A 19,053-nucleotide genomic window follows, 5' to 3' on the forward strand; every position below is an offset into this window, starting at 1 on the left:
TCAATTATTGAAATCTACCTGTAAAACGAACTCATTACGATTGCAAAGAGCATAGAGAGAGAGGGAAATCAATTGAAAAGTTTTGAAAAATAAAGGAAAATACTCGTACTCTCGTACACAATCATCCATTACAGTCCACAGTCCGGGCCCAGTCCCAGTCCCAGTCCCGAGGAACTGTCCCACTTTTATACCGAGTTTAAACATTTTTGCGATTTTTATTTTACATTTGTCTCGAGTGCACTTTGGATTGCAATGCACACTCTTCTCTTATTTGGGGCCTACACTCGTAAATTGTGGCATGGAATTCTTTGTGTGGCGGCAGCCGGAAATGTATTTTTGATTTAAAATGCGTAAAGCATCGGGCGGCCAGGTTGCGTATACGCAGTGTGTATTCGGTGTCCGTCCGTCCCATTCCCTCTCTTTTGCTCACACTCGAGTGCCTTGGGGATCCCTCGAGTGGGAGAGAAGAGTCGAGATGGTTTTCTTCTCCAGCCTTGCCTTTGCCTTTCCGTTTTCCTTTGCCTCGGCGATGCATGTCAAGTGGAAAATTAAGATTGATTACGGCAGATAAGCCGTTGAATTTACAACGAATTTAATTGATTGCATGTGCACTCGCCTGTATGTGTGTGTGTGTGTGTGTGTGTTGCTCTATCTCTCGCTCCTGAGTTGAACGCCTGTTTGTGTGACGTGTGTGCGACGTGTCAGCCTTCAAGTGCAACCTGTCAATTGCTTAGATGCCATGTAGCATGCATCGAACTGTGTGCTGGCTGGTTCCAATTTAATTGCATGGCCAGTTGAGAAAAGAAAAACAGGAGGGGTCCTTCACCCCCATCGAATGCGAGCACTTGGCCCACGCCCCACCTGACACAACAGCAGCAGAAGCTCGTTAAGGTGTCGCAGTGGCAGCCGCACAGTGGCAGCAACAATACCAGCAACTTGCAACTCACAAAAGAAAAGCTGCGGTAATAAGGCGAAGATGATGATGGCGGCAGCAGCCTAGCTTTTCCAGCAATTTCCCCCACTCGAAGCAGCAGCAGCTACAGAAGCCACTGTTGAAGCCAGAAGAAGTACGAGTATCAGCCACATGGGCAACAGGAGCGGAGCTGTTGAGGCAGTTGGAGCAGCAGGAACAGAAGGAACAGTTGGAGCAGCATCAGCAATGCGCAGCAACAAAATTTGTGGCTCCCAACTGCGGTTTTTCGTGCACTCAAAGGAATGAAGGGTATTCCCTGTTTGTAAACAGCTTGAAAGGAACTTTTTACTTAAACCTTTGTAGCAAAAGCTCTCCTGTGCAGAACCCTTCAGCATTATTCATAGTTTCATGTCAGGAAATTCTATTACGTTTAACGGAATATTTTCGGGTTTAACAAAATATATATTCAATTGCTTCATTTTTATTGTGTATTTCAGATAACAAACGATTCTTTTCATCACCTACGATAAATGGATTTATTTTTGGATATTCAAGACACACAGTTTTCGGTAAGTTCAAGCCACAACAGCTCCCTTTTTAAGGGTACAAGTAGGCTCCCCCTTTATTAAATCCTCTCATTTCTGCCGTCGAAAGATGATCCCCCTAGAACTTGAGAAATATCCTCGTTAAGCCTGCCATGTACTCATCTCCCAATTGCCCCAATTATCCGCTAATAGGGTATCATAAAATTCGATCTATGGGTGCCATACAATATTATACATACGTTCGTTCCCCTGTAGTACCCGCCTGCTTTTATTCCTCCGGTGGCCTGCTTTTGTGTGTGGTTTGCTGCTTGTTATGCCATTTTATACTCGGCGTTGGAGCAAATGTTTATGTTGGTTTACTTATGCATGCGTGCGAGTGTCAATCCCCCCTAACCCCTACCCCACCCCCCACCCCTACCCCGCCACCATCCATATAGACATTGTGCATGAGTGTATCTGCGGGTGTATCTGTATGTCTATCTGCAGCTGTGTTTGTGGATCGGTGTGACTGCGGAGTGCGTGAATAGGTGTGTGTATGTGTGTATGGGTTTGTGGCTCATTTCAATAACAAAACCAGCTCAAGTCACTTGTTACCACAACTGTCGCCTACCCTAAACTGAAAATATTATGCAGTCTTACAAAACAAGGCGGAAACTGAGAACTTGCGACCACAATATACCAAATACCAAGTACAGGAAAGTTCACTGTAACAAAGAGTCGCAACAATCCAGCTTTCATTTAAATATACTGGATAAAAGCACTGTGCGGTTATGGCATGTGTTCACTGTACAGCTCTCCAGTTTTCCTGGGTTCATATGGCCAGCCTCCTCTCAGTGCTCAGGCGAACAAGCAGGCCGTTTCCCCTCTGTTGACTGGAATGCACAATGACAGCTAATCAGGCCCTGGCCTGGCCTAGGCCTCTCTCATGAGAATTGACAAGTTAATGCAAATATTTTGCGAAAATCTCGAATCAATTGGTATTAAAATTCACCCAACTCGACACAGGGCGGAAGACAGACGTAGCTGTTGCCGGTGCCGGAGCCGGAGAGGGAGAGCTTAAAGTTTTGGCAATTATGTTTGACCAGGCCCGAAAAGAGGATCCTGCCCGGCGTGGGCTCCAGCTGGAATCTCTGCCTTATCTTGGCCAAGCAAAAGTTTGCCACTGGGAAGCACTTTGTACCTGCATTTGTCACAGAATTTATGATGTTCGTGTGGACCTTGAGGGAACGGGTGCGGATGGGATGGAAGCTTAAAGGACCAGTGGGATGGGGTGGGGCTGGATGGACATAAACGGTGGGCGCTGCAAAATTCCGTTTCGTTTGCTGTTCACTGGGTTCCATCTAATAAAATCTAGAGTGTTTAATCCCTTGCACTCGGCTGCCGTTGTTACTCCTAGATGTTCAAAATTTCTGCATCCTGAATCCCTAGGCTGCCCCGTCGTGGAACTCCTCCCCCAGCTCCTTTGGCTAGTAGTTTTAGTCGCCATTGCGGATGGATTCGATTGTCCTTTGGTCTGTCTTTTTGGGGGGTATATTAGCTATGGAATGAGGTTGATAAGGGGACACATAGATATGGGAGAGGACTATCCTAAGTGCAGATATTCCTGATCACTTATGCGTGGATTGAGTACTAATTGAAATGTTGTTGCGGTTCCCATAAATTATTGATTTCCTAGCAAATAGAGTTCCCATTCCCACCAAAAATATAGCTAGAATTTCCTTATGCTTCGATCACGCAGCACTTTGATGCATTTTCTAGTTGGCTCCTTCAATTTATTTATTTCGCTGTAACAAGTAGAATCTCAATCTAATACCGAAAGAAGCCCTCCTCGAGTCGCTTAAACAGTCTCAAAGTTCTCGTGGAAAGTGGTTCCCAATCGAAATTATCTTCAGTTGAAGCATCCTTCAAGCCCGCTTCATGATAACCCCAGCTTCAAACCAATTGCTGCTCCACTTATCCCAGAGCCCTGTCTGTCTGAACAGCGATTCGAGTCAGTGCCAGTGCCAGGACCCTCGAGAGCATTCAGTCTTCTCTTTGGTCTCGTTTTTGCGCCATTTCTGGTCTGCTATTCGTTTCTGCCATCTTCTAAAAATTCATTTCGCCAATGCACAATGCATTGGACAGAGGAGCATCCAGAGGCGGGCCCAGAATGGGGAGGGACCAAAGTGCGTTGAGCCTGCTGCTGCCTCGACGGGCAGTCCGCAGTCCGCTGTTCGCTGTTGGTAGTCTAGAAGTCTGGAGTCTGGAGTCGTTGCCACTCGATCAAATTACTTATTGTAGCTGCGCCGCAGGATGCCCGAGTGCCATTAATACAAATAAAGTGACACAAATACGGGGTAGCAGAATGCTGACGGTCCACAGGAATTGCCTCTGGACAGGTGGAAGAGGTAGTCATGGTGGCTATCGCCTCGGTTGGTCGCTTTGCTCCTGTGTCCTGTGTCCTTTGTCCCCGCTCTCTGTTTCCAGACACTCTTCGAATGCCATAACTTTGCCGCCCATTGCTGCAGATTTATCCAAGTGGAAGACTAATCTCTGAATTCGCGCTGCTTTCTGGGAATGGGAATGGGAATGCGAATGGAAATGGGTCTGTGGAATGGGGCTGCTGTGGAATGGAGAAAGGATTGAGTTTTAGGGCGTGAGTGATGGGTGGCTGGGAAAAAGTTTGAACAATGGGCAAGAAAAGTTTTTAGAAACTAGTCCTCCTCCGTCGGTGAGCATGTCAACGGCGAGCAAGAACAACGAAAGGCATTTTGCTAGCCAGCGGGTGGTCCGTCCTTGCGGCAGCTACCCCCCAGCCACCCCCCACAGTCACCTCAGCCATGCAGCGAGGCGTGAAATACGGCAGGCCAGAAATAGCAGCAGTTGAAGAAGAATTAGGTGAGAGCTCTCTCCCTTTAGCACTCTCTCTCTCTCTCTCTCTCACTCCCTTCTCTCTGTCTCTGTCTCTGTGTCTGTCCCTATCTCGTTTTCTTGTCTCTGTCTCAAAGTTGATAGATTTTTTGCTGCTCTGGCAACGATTTACATTTCAGCGTTTGGCTAAACATTTGAATCAGCCTCTTGAGCCGCAGACAAATAGTTAAACAGCGTGTGCCGGGCCGTGCCGTGCTGTGCTCCATCGAAGTCAGCGAAGGTCATTCGGGGGCTGGTCATCCGCCCTTGGGTGGCTGTCGGGTTGGCTGCTGCATGGCCCCCTATAAAGTGTCTGAAGAGGGTAGATTAGCCAAATGATGGCCTCTTCCTGGGAGCGGGAGGGTAGATGGGGCATGGGTTAGACTAATAAGATGTGCCGGCCAAATGGGGTCGGGTGAATATTACCGAGAGCCGAGAGCGCAGATACATTCCTTTAAAAGGTTTCTACCATCAGCCGAAAGAGTAAATTTAACTTAACCAATTGACCCATATAGAAGGCTACTTTATGTGTGTTTCAAATGTTTTTAAAAAATAAAGTGTATTACACCAGTGTTAAAAGCAAAGGATTTCCTAGATTTACCATCGAATTCGGCTTAGCCATCATTTAATATTAAAAGGCATTCAATATGTTTGAGATTTGTACTCGAAGAGCCCTCCGTTTCCTCCATAAATAATGAAAAAATAGAAAACATGTACATATTTCAACAGCAGTTTCTGTACACATTTATTTTAAGATTTGTAAGTGTTTATAGGACCATTCTTTATGAGAGATTTCATTCGTTTCCATTAATCTCGCAACCTACATTCCGCACTACTAGCAGAACGATTTCAATTCGACTTTTGATTTCTTTTTCCGTTTCTAACATTTATTTATTGCAAGGGCAAATGTTGCCCCCATATGTAGGCAACATTTTATATTATATCCTTCCGCTGCTTCTCTCTGCTGCTGAGAAGCTCATTGCCATCGCAAACGCAATCGTAATCGTAATCGCAATTCGCCATCGCCATCGCCATCGCCTGATTGCCCTCTCTGCACATGTCACCCAACAGGCAGTCCTGACTCTTAGGCCGCATGCCACATGCCTCATTCCCCCTATCCCATGTCCCATGCCGCATGCCCCATGCCAGAGCCCAGCTCAGAAGCCCAGAACACCGCCACGATGTCCCCAATCCAATAAATTTACAATATGCTGGCATTTAAGTTTGTTTTGTACACTCGCCGGGGGACAGGGTATGGGCACTTTGTGACGACTTTTGTCGGGCATAAATGGAGCAAGTCAAGTGGAAATTTTCAGGGGAACAGATTGATTGACCTCCAGGGAATGGAGAATCAAGCACCCTCGTCAGGCGGCGGAAACAGACACAGAACTTTAGCGATTGATCCCATTCGACCAGATATATCCTAGATGGGAGATAAATATATATGTTATGCGAGAATAGATGGAGCTGAAAGCGTGCTCTTCTATAGGAAACGTCCATTCGTCGGACCTCCTCGTACTGTTATAATCTATCCTTCCATACACTTAAATAAATACAAAATCATTCCACTACTGCGAGATCTAGCCACTTTCCACACCATTTAGAGTTTCCTGCAGTAAACTTTGATTATCCCAGAGAATGTATATTCACCAAAGTGTATAAATACCTATTCGTGCCACATTGAATGGCTTGAAAAATAAGTGTGAAATATACACAAGTGCTAGTGAAACGCAGAAATGGAGAAACGAAACTGCTCTTAATTAATCCACTGGCCATTAATTATGGTCGGCTATTGGTGAGGGTATCGACTGTTCGTTCAAGTCATTAATATTTCTTGATTTTTCTTGTTGTTTTTGGGGTTCTGCTGCCACTGCCACTGCCAGTGCCTCCACTGCTGCTGCTGCTGCTGTCGATATTTTACAGCCCGTGGCACAGAAATTTATGTTTGCGCCTTTGCGCCAAGTCAATGAATTGCAACAAATTTCGCTTGACTCCCCTTAACAACCTACCGGCCCCCCATAGCCCCCCATAGTCCCCCATAGCACCCCATACCTTGATCCAACTTTGCGGCTTGTTAGGCGGCATTTATTTATTTATTTATCGCACGTTGCCTTGACAAAGTAATAAAGACACCACCAAAAGGTGGGGTCAGGTGTCGCCTGGTTCTGTCAGTACTGTCGTAGTACTCGTTCTGTGTGTGGTTAAAATTTTTTAACTCCCTCAGCGAGAGAGAACGGCAGAGAGAGAGACAGAGAGAGAGAGAGAAATGCTGGCTCATTTGGATTTATGTTGTGTTACGGATTTTTGTGGCCTATAAATCGTAATTACTTTAACGCGGCCAAATGAGTTTTGGCCAGAAGGCATTAGGGCTCAGCCTCGCCATTATTGCTGCGGCTGCTCCTCCTCCTGCCTCCTGCCACCTTCTTCCTTGTGGTTATTTTTGTTTCGGATTTTTGCCCAGTTGTTGTAATGGCCGTAATTAAAATTGGTTGCCTTCATAATGTGATTGGCTTGGCTGAACACCGCAATGGTACAACAAGTCAGGGATTTTAATAAAATAAAACCCCATATATCAAGTAGAAAAATAGTCGAACAGAGCAAAGGGGGAAAGATCCGATCCGACCCTAACCCGCAGTTGCCGCAGGTGGTAGCACGATGAAGTGGAACAAACTCCTGCCCCACTGCTCTTTGCCGCCGACTTTACATCACTCGAAACTAAACAAATTCACACGACACGAAACATAGCACATGGCCAGGAGGATAAATATACATACGTACATACTCGTACATACAGGGAGGCTGACTAGGGAGACGAGCAGAAGGTAGTATGGGGAACCACTTGAAACCACTCAACTCGTCATAGACTAAATACTTGTGAAGCCATTCGGCTGCGGCTGGCTGCATAGTTGGCAGAAGACAGAAGGGGGGGGCCAGTCGGGTGGCTCCGATGGCTCCTGGTCAGGAGGTGGCGCCCATGGCAAATAACATTTTGCAAAATCGGCCGCAATTGCCAAACTAGCCAAATTAGAGAATATGCAAATGCAAGCAACATTCACACGATGGTGGAGTGGCACGAGGCTGGGTTGAGAGGGGTTTGGGGATTACCGAATGGCTTGTCCAGAGATGAGCAAGAGGAATGTGTCACCGGTGATTGAGTCACTGCCTGGACTCATTTCTATTGATGGGAACTTGGGCTATGAAAATAAACCCTTGAGTTGAGTTTCTCTTTATTGGTTAATAATTTTCCCTTTAATTTTATATATTTATATATCGCCCCACCAATGGAAGATGTGGTCTGTCCTACCACTGATTTCCTGGAAATAATCTTTCATTAACCCTCTCCCATTTATTTAGATTGGGTCCCTGATAAAATAGCGTTCATCAATGGGAAATGGCTATTGCGTTTATCCCCTTCTAATGTGCCCCCTCAGTCACATTTTTCTCCATAAAAAATCACTAGCCGAATCGAGAGATTTGCTCATCTCCAAGCAGTAGATTGCGTATTGTTGCTGTCGTAGTCACAGTCACAGTCATCAGAGCAGCAGCCATCATCATCATCACCATCATCGCCCATCGTAATCGGCAGACGGCATCTCATCGACCTTTCCCCTTAGACGACAGGCCGGCTATACAGTTTGGAAGCCTGAAAGCTCGGCAAAGCGGGGCCAAGCAGGGCAAGCATCCATGGAGACGGGCCGAAAGGAGGTAGGACGATAGAGCACAGAGGTTAGAGGTTAGAGGTAGGAGCCGGGGTGGTATGACCCCATCATCATCAAAATCCACAGAGCCAAAAGGTTTATAACTGGCTGATGTGGTTCGTTTGTCGTCTTAATCGAGAGACTGAGAACTTTCTGGCCAACATCCAGTTTCGGCCCGGTGCCCGGTGCCCTGGTTGCTGTTGACGTGTCGGCCAACCGAGGCTAACTAAAACAGCAAACACATCGACTAACCATTAAATTTGAGCAGCATCTCTCTAGCCAAATTGTGCAATTAAAACTCAATTGCGTTGACCTCCTGCAACTAAGTCAAATGTCACCTAAATTGACACCAAAACCTCAACACAAAATAGCAATTTTTCCCACAGGAAAGCACAATTTATCTGAAAATTTTCGGGCCAGATGTCTAAGCGAATTTCAGTTTCACTTTGGGAATAGCAATTGATACTTTTTTTTTTTTGTGGCACAAATGAAAATTAAATTTTTTTTTGGAATTTGACTTTCTTCCTCTCAAACTTGGGTTTTTGGGAATGAAATTAAGTTCTTGTGGGAACTAGTGATAGCTCAATATTGGTTCACACTAGCCTGCCATAAGGACTGTCTATCTGTATCGTGATGCTCATTGATTTCAATATTTCTTACTGGTCATATATTTAAGGGATGTCTCCTCTCGTATCTGATTGTATCATTGGGCTGCAGTGATGACTAACAGAACCTTTAAGTTGCGTATTCCCAACAGCACTTTTCTCTGGTGAACCCAATACCAACAGAAATCTGTGCCCTCGCTGACAATTTCAGCATGTTTTTTGCGGCTTTTAGTGGTAGCTTCTTGCTGGCGCGGCTTAAACAAAAGACTCGGGGACAGTTGTAGGGCTGCCTGCATATGTTCTGGCTGTGGGTCTGGTTCTGAATCTGAATCTGACTCTGGTTCGAGTGGAGGGAGGGGAAAACGCTTTACGCCTCCCCATAAATCCCTGGCCCAGGGCCCTGGCCTTTTGGGGGTGGCAGAGGGCCGATACGACCACCAACAGACAAGCGATTGCATTTGGGTATTGGGGATTAACGTTGCTGAAACTGTTAAAATGAAATCCGTTCGTATGCTGCTGCTGCTGGTGCTGCTGCCTCTCGTTGAGACCCTTGTTCAAACTGTCGCTGCTTACAACACCAGCAACACATCGTACTATACATACATCCCAGTACCCAGTACGTCCCAGAAAAAGAGTGTAAAAAAATGACAAAAAAGGCATTTGTAGCCATAAAAACACTGCAATTTGTATTTGAAATTGCCGCAAAATCCCAGTAGCAGCAGCAGCAGCAGTGGCAGCGGCAATCGCAGGAAAAGTCCAGGACTAGCAGCGGAAGGACCCAGCAGCCCAATCCCTAGCCCCAAAACCCAGTCGACACATCAGTTCGCTTGAGTTGAGCGGAGCGGAGCTCGGTTCCAGGCAGTTGAATATGTATGAAATTGACGTTGTCGCTGCCGTTGTCTCCTTGTCTCGGTGTCTGCTGGCCTGCTGGCTCTTTCGCCTATTTCGCACAGAACATTGGGCCTTCTGGAGCAACTGCAGCATCAGCAGGGGCAGCAGCAGGGGCAGGGACAGGGGCAGGGACAAATCCACTGGGCGTTGTTTTTCGATGGGAGCTGAAAACTGGAATCTCCCTGTTCCACGCTCCCCTTTTCGGAACTGCGTTCTGCGTGCGTGTCGGCTCAAAGGTGAGGAGCAGAAATAAAGCACCGACTTAACCCCTGGGGGATAGATTTTGCAGGGCCTAACATCTTGACACAATTTATTTAAGTAACAAATTGTGAAAATATCAATTTGGACTTTAAATTTAAATAAGGAAAAGTGGGGCACATCCTATATACATCTTGGATTCAAAAATCTTATTTATTTATTAAATTATTTATTTATTTCTGAGTGTAGCCATCAAAATTGAAGTTGAATTTGAAACCCCTTCTGCGGCACACACACACAAACACACACAGCTGCTGTTTTGGGGGCAAAGGGGAACTGCTGCTGCTTCTTCGTGGGGGAAGCTGTTGCAAGTGTTGCTTGTGATGAAAATAAAAACCACAAACAATAAGCTGTACCACTGCAGGGGAAGGGGAAGGGGAAGGGGAAGACTGAAGCCTGACACGCATGTTGAGCATTAGAAAGCGCAGGGGGAAGCAGCACAGGGAGGGGGGGGGGGGCGAGGGCAGCGGCAGAACCAAGCAGACCGCAATCAATATTTTATCAAAGCAAATGCGAAAGAAGCAGCGCAACTCACAAACTGCACAGACTTTGCTCTTCACAAATTTCGCTTCTGCTTCTACATATATTTGATACCCTAACGGGGGGGTATTCAGCTTTTGAGTAGCATTCTCAGCCCAATCGGATGAATGTAGCACCCACCTATGGCTAGCCGTTGCCATATAGATATTGCATCTTGAAGGGTATCAAATGCTTCGATCTCTGAACGCAGTCCGACTTTCTTGTATTTTTTTTGGGCGGCCCCCCTCTAAGCTGCAGTGGCAGCAGCAGAGAACGACGTGGCAGAGAGGGATGACTGGGGGCAGGGGCTATTTACTATTCATGCTAAGCCGTGGCGTGTGCAAAAGAAAAACTGCAAACAATGAAAAGCGAAGCACATGAAAAGCCAAGGCCCAGAGCCGGGCCAAGAGAAGCGGACATGAATAAAACAAGATTCAACGCGCCCCTGAAAAACCTAGCCCAAAGTCATAAAGAAAATCGGTTGGCCAGGGCAGTGCAGAGCAGGAAAGCGGAATCAAAATCAAAATCGGAATGGTGAAAGAATCCGATCTGAGGATGGACTGGACCTCAAGATAGAAACGGAAACGTTGGGCAAACTTTCATTAAGCTGCTTGAGCAGATTCGTTAATAAATGATTGCGAATCGCAGTCGCAGTCTGGCAATGTCATCAATCATATTGCAATCAATTAATTTGCCCTTCGGCCACCATCCGGGATACAGCATCCAACACAGGATCTCTGAGTGTGAGTGGGGATGGGGAAGGGGACTGGAGAGTTTGCCAGAACTTTGCATTCGTATTTCCCATGCACGTCCAAGTCAATTGCATTGATTCGATTCTAATTCGGGTTTGTGTTCTGTACTTTACAAGCACCCAACCAGACCAGAGCAGACCCAGGGAAGGGCAGACGGACCCAACCAGCTCAGCAAAATTTCCCCAATAAAAACCAGAAAATGGAAAAACGAGCAGGAAGCAGGAAGCAGGCGACAGGACCCTGGACACTCTCCATGTGTCCCGACTGTCATTTGCAGCACATAACAAAGTGTCAATAAACAACTTGGACAAAGAAGAGGCCGATGCAGAGAGCTATGAAAAGAAACCAAACGAAACGAAGCGAAGAGAAAGGAAGAGAGAGCAGGTCCTAGTTCTCATTGCTAGATCTGAGCCCTGCTACCGGTTGCCCTGGTTACCTTTCTGGGAAGGGGTCAACTTGATTAAGTCTTTGGTCCGAAGGTGTTGCAGTCTATACAGGAAAAGGATTCACAACAGTAACAGTAACAGGACCAGGACAAGGCAAGGACCACAGGCAATGGGCAATATGCATCAGCCGAGAGGCAGGAATCTCATTTGGCAGACAGACAGCCAGAGAGAGGAAAGAGAAGGAAAGACAGCGACAAAGAGCGACCTGGGAGTGTGGCATTCATAAAACTGTGATTTGGCTCAGAATGGTTCAAGTTTTAATTGAGTTATTCATAGTAGGAGAATTATTGGGAGCTCGAAACCCACAGTTCGAGAAGAGTGCCACTTGCCAGGTGCTAAGTAGCCGCATTTTATGGGAAACAATTTTGTGATTAGCAACCTTTTTGATGAATAATTGTTTAGGAAGGAGAGTTAAAAGCTCTGAAATGTTAGGGCTTGTGGTGAATCATAGGTTGGGAAGACTTAAAGTGTCTGATAATTAAGGTCTTCTGATAGGTCAGGGGTTTATGTGTTACAATAGTAAAGATATTCCCAAAATTTGTTGGGTTACCTAGCTTAGTTGTCCACCAAGCGAACTATCACTGTACATAATCTCATTTAGTTTTATTTTCTATACTGCGAGTAGCTTAAAAGTCGCAAAAAGTACACCCTTTTCACAAATTAGTAAACTTTTCAATCCCCAAAATGTGAATCGAAAACTGTGACTGCCAGCTAATCCGCATCTCTGCCGGTCCAGTCCCAAGCTCTTCAATTTGACCACAACCACGGCATTACCCAGACCAGGCCCGTACCCATACCCCTACTCGTATCTCGGCTTCAAGCTGGAGATGGGAGGTGGGAGCCAGGAGGAGCTGCAGTAGGAACTGGAGCTGGAGCTAGAGCTGACCAATTCGCCGACTTGTTGACCTGTCCGCTTTTGTGTTGGCCCCCGTACATACCCTCTCCAGTAGACCCTTTAGGACCCTCTCTCGGAGTACCACAAAAGTTTTTAAGCCCAGTTTTGGCTGTGAAAATTATAACTGGCCTGCTGAACTGCCACAACGTCCTCATCGCTGGCTAAGCTCCTGCATGCCCATACACATCATATGCACACACCCATACCAGCCCCTACACTTTATATACGTATATATGTACGAGTACACATACTCGTACCCTTGGAGGCCAAAATTTTTGGAGAGACCCTTCTCATCCCAAAAAAAAGTAGGCTAATGCCACTTTCGAGTAGTTTGGCCGCAGAGTCTCGCTCGTGAAGTGTGTTGGCTGCAAGTGCACTTGTTACCAATTAAGCTAATCCGTCAGATAATTAGTAACATAACACACACACTCGCACGCAGGAGAACACACACACACAGACACCCGTACACATAGGCAGAGACACACATGGATGGGAAGGAGAGTCCTTCAGGCTGGCAGGCTGGTTTCTCTTGCACTTCCTCTGGTTGCTGTTGCTGCTGCTGCTGCTGCTGCAGCCTCGGCACATGCAATTTATAGCCGCACGTGGTTGTTGCATGTATCACGTGACACTTGATTTCCGGCGCAGTTGGTTTGGCTCCCCTCTAATGCCTGGCACTGCCCCAAAGCCCTGGTTGCTGCCTCACAGCCCTGCCTCCACACTGGCATCCAGCCTGCCTGCCTGCCTGCCTGATGCCTGCTGTTTGCTTTGCTTTTCTTTGCGACTTTTCTAATTTGGACGTTGGCACAACATGCAATGCCATCGTCAACGTCGTCGCGAAAATTTGTGGCTGCCACCTTATTAAAAGCGCCCAACAGCTGAGCCTCCGACTCAGCCAGACAACGTACAGGGTCTCTGCACAGCAAGAAACTGTACGAAATGTTTGGGATACTCTCCAACAGTGACTATTCTGTAAAACAACGTTTGAGCCTGATTTTTCACGCTCGTGGTATACATCTGGGTGTTTTCTATCCCATTTTCCATCTCGTAAATAGCCAACGTTGCAGACACGCCTCTGGAAAGGATATTCCTTTCTCTCTTTCTCTTTGGTCCATTAACTGAATCGTAATCTGTACAAATTCCAAATGTTGGCCATTGTTTTTCTGAGTGTGTGGACTCTATTAGCTACACCTCCCCTCCGCCCCTAACCTGCCACCAATTCGACCCATCCCAACATCCTCTATATATTCCAGGGCCACTTTTCGTCTTCGTCAACTGTTCTGCTGCTGCTGCTTCTGCTTCTGCTGTTGCCTGGTTTCTCCCTCTGCTGCCCCTGTCCCCCCGCTGCTCCTGTTGCAGTTGCAAATTGGCTGGCAAATGTCGTTGGTTGCTGGCTTATTAAAATTTCAACGTGTTCATTTGCCTGTAAGTCAACGGGTGCAGGGTGCAGGCAGCAGGTGGAGCGGAGGTCCCTGGGATTACTCTTCCAACAACTAGTTAATGTTTGATTTGCCTGCCTGCCACACATGGTTGCATTTTGGTGGAAAGCAATCCTCCTGTACCCCCCTCTCTTTTCCGGCTTCTAGTCCTGCCTCTACTCATCTTTCATTTTCAATTTGTTAACTTGAGCAGTTTGTCGCCACATGCAGAGGAAGCGTCAAATTAGAAAAGGATCCCCTTGAGGGGATAGATATTTAAAGATACACCTTGACAGGCATTGAGTTTTCAGGGAAATTGTGAAATTTTTCACATGCTATCAATAAATGACTATAAAAGTTATTTGAAATCACTCTCAAACCATCCAACAATAGAATATTCTACAATTTATTTCAATTTGCTCTGCTCAAAGGCCAGAATTCCCCTTCAAGGCCTATTCCCAAGGGGAAAGTCTTTGCCTAATGGGGAAAGTCTGTTCTGGAGAATAAGGATGAAAATCGTTTTTTCATAACTGGGAGACTCAGCAGAGTTGACAATGCTGTAGCCTATCGTCTTTAGCCGAGCATTGCTCTAATTTGTTTCTAAGTGGACCCCTCTAGCTCTCTTCCTCCCTCTCCCTCTCTCGGAGGGTCCGCACTCATCCCCGCATAATGGCTAATTAAATCGCTTGAATTACAAGCCAACAATATTAAAATATTACAATATAAACTTTTCTTCTCGGAACAGATTTCTGCCAGAACAACAATACAACTGAGGGGATGATAGAGGAGGGGTGGCGCACAGAAATTGTGGGCGAGGGAGGGGCAGTGTTAGGGCTAGAGGTAGAGCATTTCACAATTGAGGACCGGGGCCCGAAAATATTTTCAGCAGAAACTTTTCACATTAAATAAAATACAAAATGCCCATTAACAGTTCGAGTGGATAAACTCGGTTTGCATTTCCCTACAATACACACACAAGCACACACACACACACACACAGATACAGATACAGATACACAAAAGCACACATACAGATACATTTATACAACCGGAACAGGCCCCCAAACAAAAATTGAATTTTCGGTTCGAGGCTCAAACTCAAAAACTCGCGCATGGAATGGTTATACGGGTGGGTGGCGGGGTGGCTGGGTGGCTATACACGATCAAGGGGGCGGGAGCGGAGATTGAGGGGGTGCTGATGCTGTGGGAAAACTGAAAATGATGGGAAAGCGTCGAAGGCGAATGCCACAAGGGGCATTGTTGTTGCTGGTTGGCATACAATAAAATACGAACGAACGACAACAAAGAAGTACAAATTAAATCCCAATTGGAGTTGACCGCAAAATGGAAAAGACCACAAAATTATAACCACAACGATGTGGGCGAAAGAAGGAGACGGCTGCGAGTGCTCCCTGGGAACGTTGCCAAGGCTGTAAGGGAGTGGGCCGGGTGGGGGCAAGTGCCACAGACTCGCCCCATCTACAGAAAATCGAAGCGAAGCTGTAGATAAGCCACAGTGGTGGCAGCATCCAGCATTCAGCCAAGCTTTCAACTTGTTTTGTTTGAGGGCGTTGTGGCTTGATGAGCTGGTGTTCTATAGGGGAAGAATCAACCGCACCACAACACACCCCACACCCAATCGCACACACATAGTTACCGTACATATCGTTACATTTTGGCAATTGATCTGGCAATCGACGTGGCTAGCATTTAGTTCTGGGCTTTATTTCTTTTTCTGCCTCAACGAGCCAAGCGAAATTGATATTTATATATTTAACCCAAAGCCAACAATAAGCCAGGCCAGAACCCGCACATAGGCCTGGCCCGAAAGTCCTCCCCCAGAGGCGGAAAGACAGACAGGTCGCCCAGCTCACGGCAAACGGGGCGTATGCTTAATGTGGCTAAATGACGTAGTGGATTTCAATTGATTGGGTGGAAAGGAAGCGGATATGAGATGGGACACTCTTGTTCTCTTGTAGAGGCTGATTCCAGTATTGAGTTTCCGTCTATTTTTAGATTACAGGAAGCAAAGCCAACCAAGGGGAGAATTTAAGCCAAGGATTTGATTATATAGCGCTACTAAGGGGAAGATTTTCCTACGAAACCTGTAATTGATATGTACTTATGTTTTATTTTTGCAGGAGCTACTTGGCCATCCCATGCCAGCGGCAACCCGGATGGCGTTGATTCATGGGAAGTGAAACTATATACTACTTTCCGGGAAGTAGTCCCTCACATGGAGAGCTTTGAATATATATATATATCCATATCTACTTTCATAGCCATGTTTATAAGTTTAGTCAAACAAGTTCCTGGTTTTGACATTGGTAACCATTTAACTATTCTAATATTTTCGTTATCGTGTTTAGAGTTTGCGCCCCACGGCGGTGATGCGAAACTCTGGCATAATGTTATTTCCGTAATTAGGTTGCAGTCTGCTTTCTCTCTATACTATCAATGCAAAATTGTTCCCCTGAATTTCAATATAAATAATTGATAATATCAGGTACCATGGGCAGATATGTCAGTTCTATGTATGTACGTACCTCAGGGTATTTTAGGAATAACTTTAAACAGCAGATTTGAAGTTTTCAGTGCACCATGCCACTCCACTAATGTCAGCCCAAAGGTAAGGAAAAACATAGTCAAATGTAATTAAAGTCTTTATTTTAGAAAAGTCGAGCAATTCACAACATAAGATCACTTAAAATAAGCTTTAAACCCTTTCAAATTACCTACAAGAGTCAACCAATTGGTCTTGTACTGCCACAATAGCGTTTATGCAAATATTTTCTGTCAAAGCGATACTTCATTGATTAATAACACACTAAAAATAGCCATGAATCGAATTCAAGATGCATCTAGTATGCTAATGATCCCATCCCGCCCCTAAAATAGCCTTAACAAGAGCATAATCATTGCTTAACCAGCAATTTGTATGGGCCTCGTCTCTGCCCCTCTGCGCAATCTGAAACTGTCGGTTTCGTGTCCCACATTTATAATTAGCCAACAATAACAAGAGCAGCCCCAGAAATTGGAGGAGCAGGAGTCGGAACTCTGCGACCAGCAGGGGTTCGGGAAATTGCAATACAGACAAGTACGACGCCTCGTATGGCAACGTCAAAGTTTGGTCTATAAATCGTAGCGCCAAAATTTAAATTAAAACCAAATAAATTAAACGCCTTTCATTGAAGATTAATGGCCTTAAAGCAGGCGCGCGCTTTGTGCCCAAGTAGGGAGTTCCGAGGAGGAGGGTTCCGAGCGTTAGTGCTCGTACATTATAGAGGGGCTCGACGACTGCCTGCAGCCTCTCGCTTTGTACGCTTGACTGCGATTTTCATGGTTGATGGATTTTCAGTTTTAGATCCTGAGCCACAGTGCTCGGCCTTTAACGTTTCCATTGCCTCTCCGATATGCTATAGCTTGGAAGCGATTGCTTTAAGCTTGGGACCTGCCCGGCGGCCATTACGACACGTACTCAATTCAATTTGATTCTTTAGTGAATTCCAATGGCTACACTTTCATCACGTGCTGGTAATGGTCGTAACACACGAACATCCAGGGTGACACATTTATGGTCCTGCCACCCTGAAACACCAACCCTGAGAAAGACTTCACATCATGTGTAAAACAAGTTGGATTTTTATATACGATTGTATTCTATTCCCTTGAATTTGATGAAGTAAAAGTATTGGAAATTGTAGATCAAATTGTAGAATTGATGTAGAGATGTAGGGGGAACATTCCCCCGATCAAGAAAAGGTGCTTTATATCAATTTATAACATTAAAGAGGCAATATCCTAGGTTCAAACGATCGAGGACATTCTGGCGATTAAGAGAAGCTGTGGCACGCCCAGAGAGAACAAGAACAATAACGGAGGAAAGTAAGTATTTATAGCTGTGGAAAAAAACTTGTCTACCTTGTATATACCTTGTTAAGGACTCCATTAATTGAGACAAAATTCTCTAATCGCAGGTCCACAAATAGCGGTTCTTGATAATGACGCCATTGTGAATGTACTCCTGATCACAGCAAGCCTTATCACTCCCAAATCGGGCCACAAATAGCGGAGAATCCAGCATATGTATACTAGGATGTCAGAATCCTTATCCAAGGATCAAGAATATCAACAACACCGCCGAATCAAGCGCTGGGCTTCAGCTTTGAGACGCGTAAGTGAATCAGTATACATACATATAATTGTGGAAATATTTTAAAATATATCTTCCTTCACAGAGGACTTATGCACCTTACGCTTTGCCACAAACAGAGTCGTATCCGATTGCGACCAGCCAAGCAGAATCGTATCCAAGCATTACCGAGGTGTGTTCGAGCTAGACGAAGTCCTATCCCAGCCAGACCGAATCGTATCCCAGCAGGACAGAAGCGCACCCCCTTCAAGAGCCCGAAACTAATGAGCCGCTATCATCCTTCGACCTGGCCATCGGCAACTTTCTCAAGGACTTCGGCTATGGCAACCAAGGCAGGGGCTACGTGGACTACTAGACTCTAGATAGACCATGTTGTTGTTAGGTTTAAGTGTATATACGTCTATGCGTTTAAATAATAGATATAAATGGGGTCCACTAGCTTATTATTGATACTAAGTTAGGTTATGATGAATAAAAGTATTGAAAACCCATCCTTTCTGTATCCTGTATCGGGGAAACTATACCGACTACAAAAAGACGTGGCATGCCCAGATAGTTTCACAAAAAGAGGAGAAAAACAGATATTTTTGATTGGATAAAATGTCCTTGATCCTTGGAAAGGACTCCATCAGATCAAGAATCTTATTCCAATCACAGGAAGCCATCGCTCGCCCAGATCGGCCTACAAATAGCTGAGAAAACTAAGTAAGGACGGTGGGGGTTGTTAAAGTCCTTTCCCAAGGAACAAGGATATTTTTATGATCACGTGGGGCCATGGCACGCCCCGATCGGGGTCGGGGATCGGGGTCTGGAGAAAATATCCTTAATCCTTGGTCCTTGGTCCTTGATAAGGACTCCATCAAATCAGGGACATATTTTTGAACACAGGAAGCCGTCGCACGTCCTGATCGGCCCATAAATGGCGGAGAGAATGAAAAGTTTTGATCCGTGATATCCTTGGTCCTTGAAAAGGACTTCATTAAATCAGGGATATTGTGCCGATCACAGGAAGCCGTCGCATGCCCAAATCGGCCCATAAAGAGCGGAGAAATTAATATTTGTGATCCTGGATAT

General features: G+C 45.7%; 1 long non-coding RNA gene across 1 annotated transcript in view; it reads left to right on the forward strand.

Annotated features, from left to right (window-relative positions):
- The window catches only part of LOC108163082, a 35,810-nt gene extending 17,340 nt beyond the window's left edge, over window positions 1-18,470 (forward strand). The window contains exons 6-10 of the long non-coding RNA XR_001775626.2: window positions 1,411-1,482; window positions 15,968-16,455; window positions 17,632-17,711; window positions 17,804-18,000; window positions 18,065-18,470. This is a non-coding gene — a long non-coding RNA (uncharacterized LOC108163082). The remainder of the gene's footprint in view (window positions 1-1,410; window positions 1,483-15,967; window positions 16,456-17,631; window positions 17,712-17,803; window positions 18,001-18,064) is intronic.
- The last annotated feature ends 583 nt before the right edge of the window (window positions 18,471-19,053 follow it).

The sequence above is a fragment of the Drosophila miranda genome, chromosome 4 (assembly GCF_003369915.1).
Source record: "Drosophila miranda strain MSH22 chromosome 4, D.miranda_PacBio2.1, whole genome shotgun sequence".
Lineage (NCBI taxonomy): Eukaryota > Metazoa > Arthropoda > Insecta > Diptera > Drosophilidae > Drosophila > Drosophila miranda.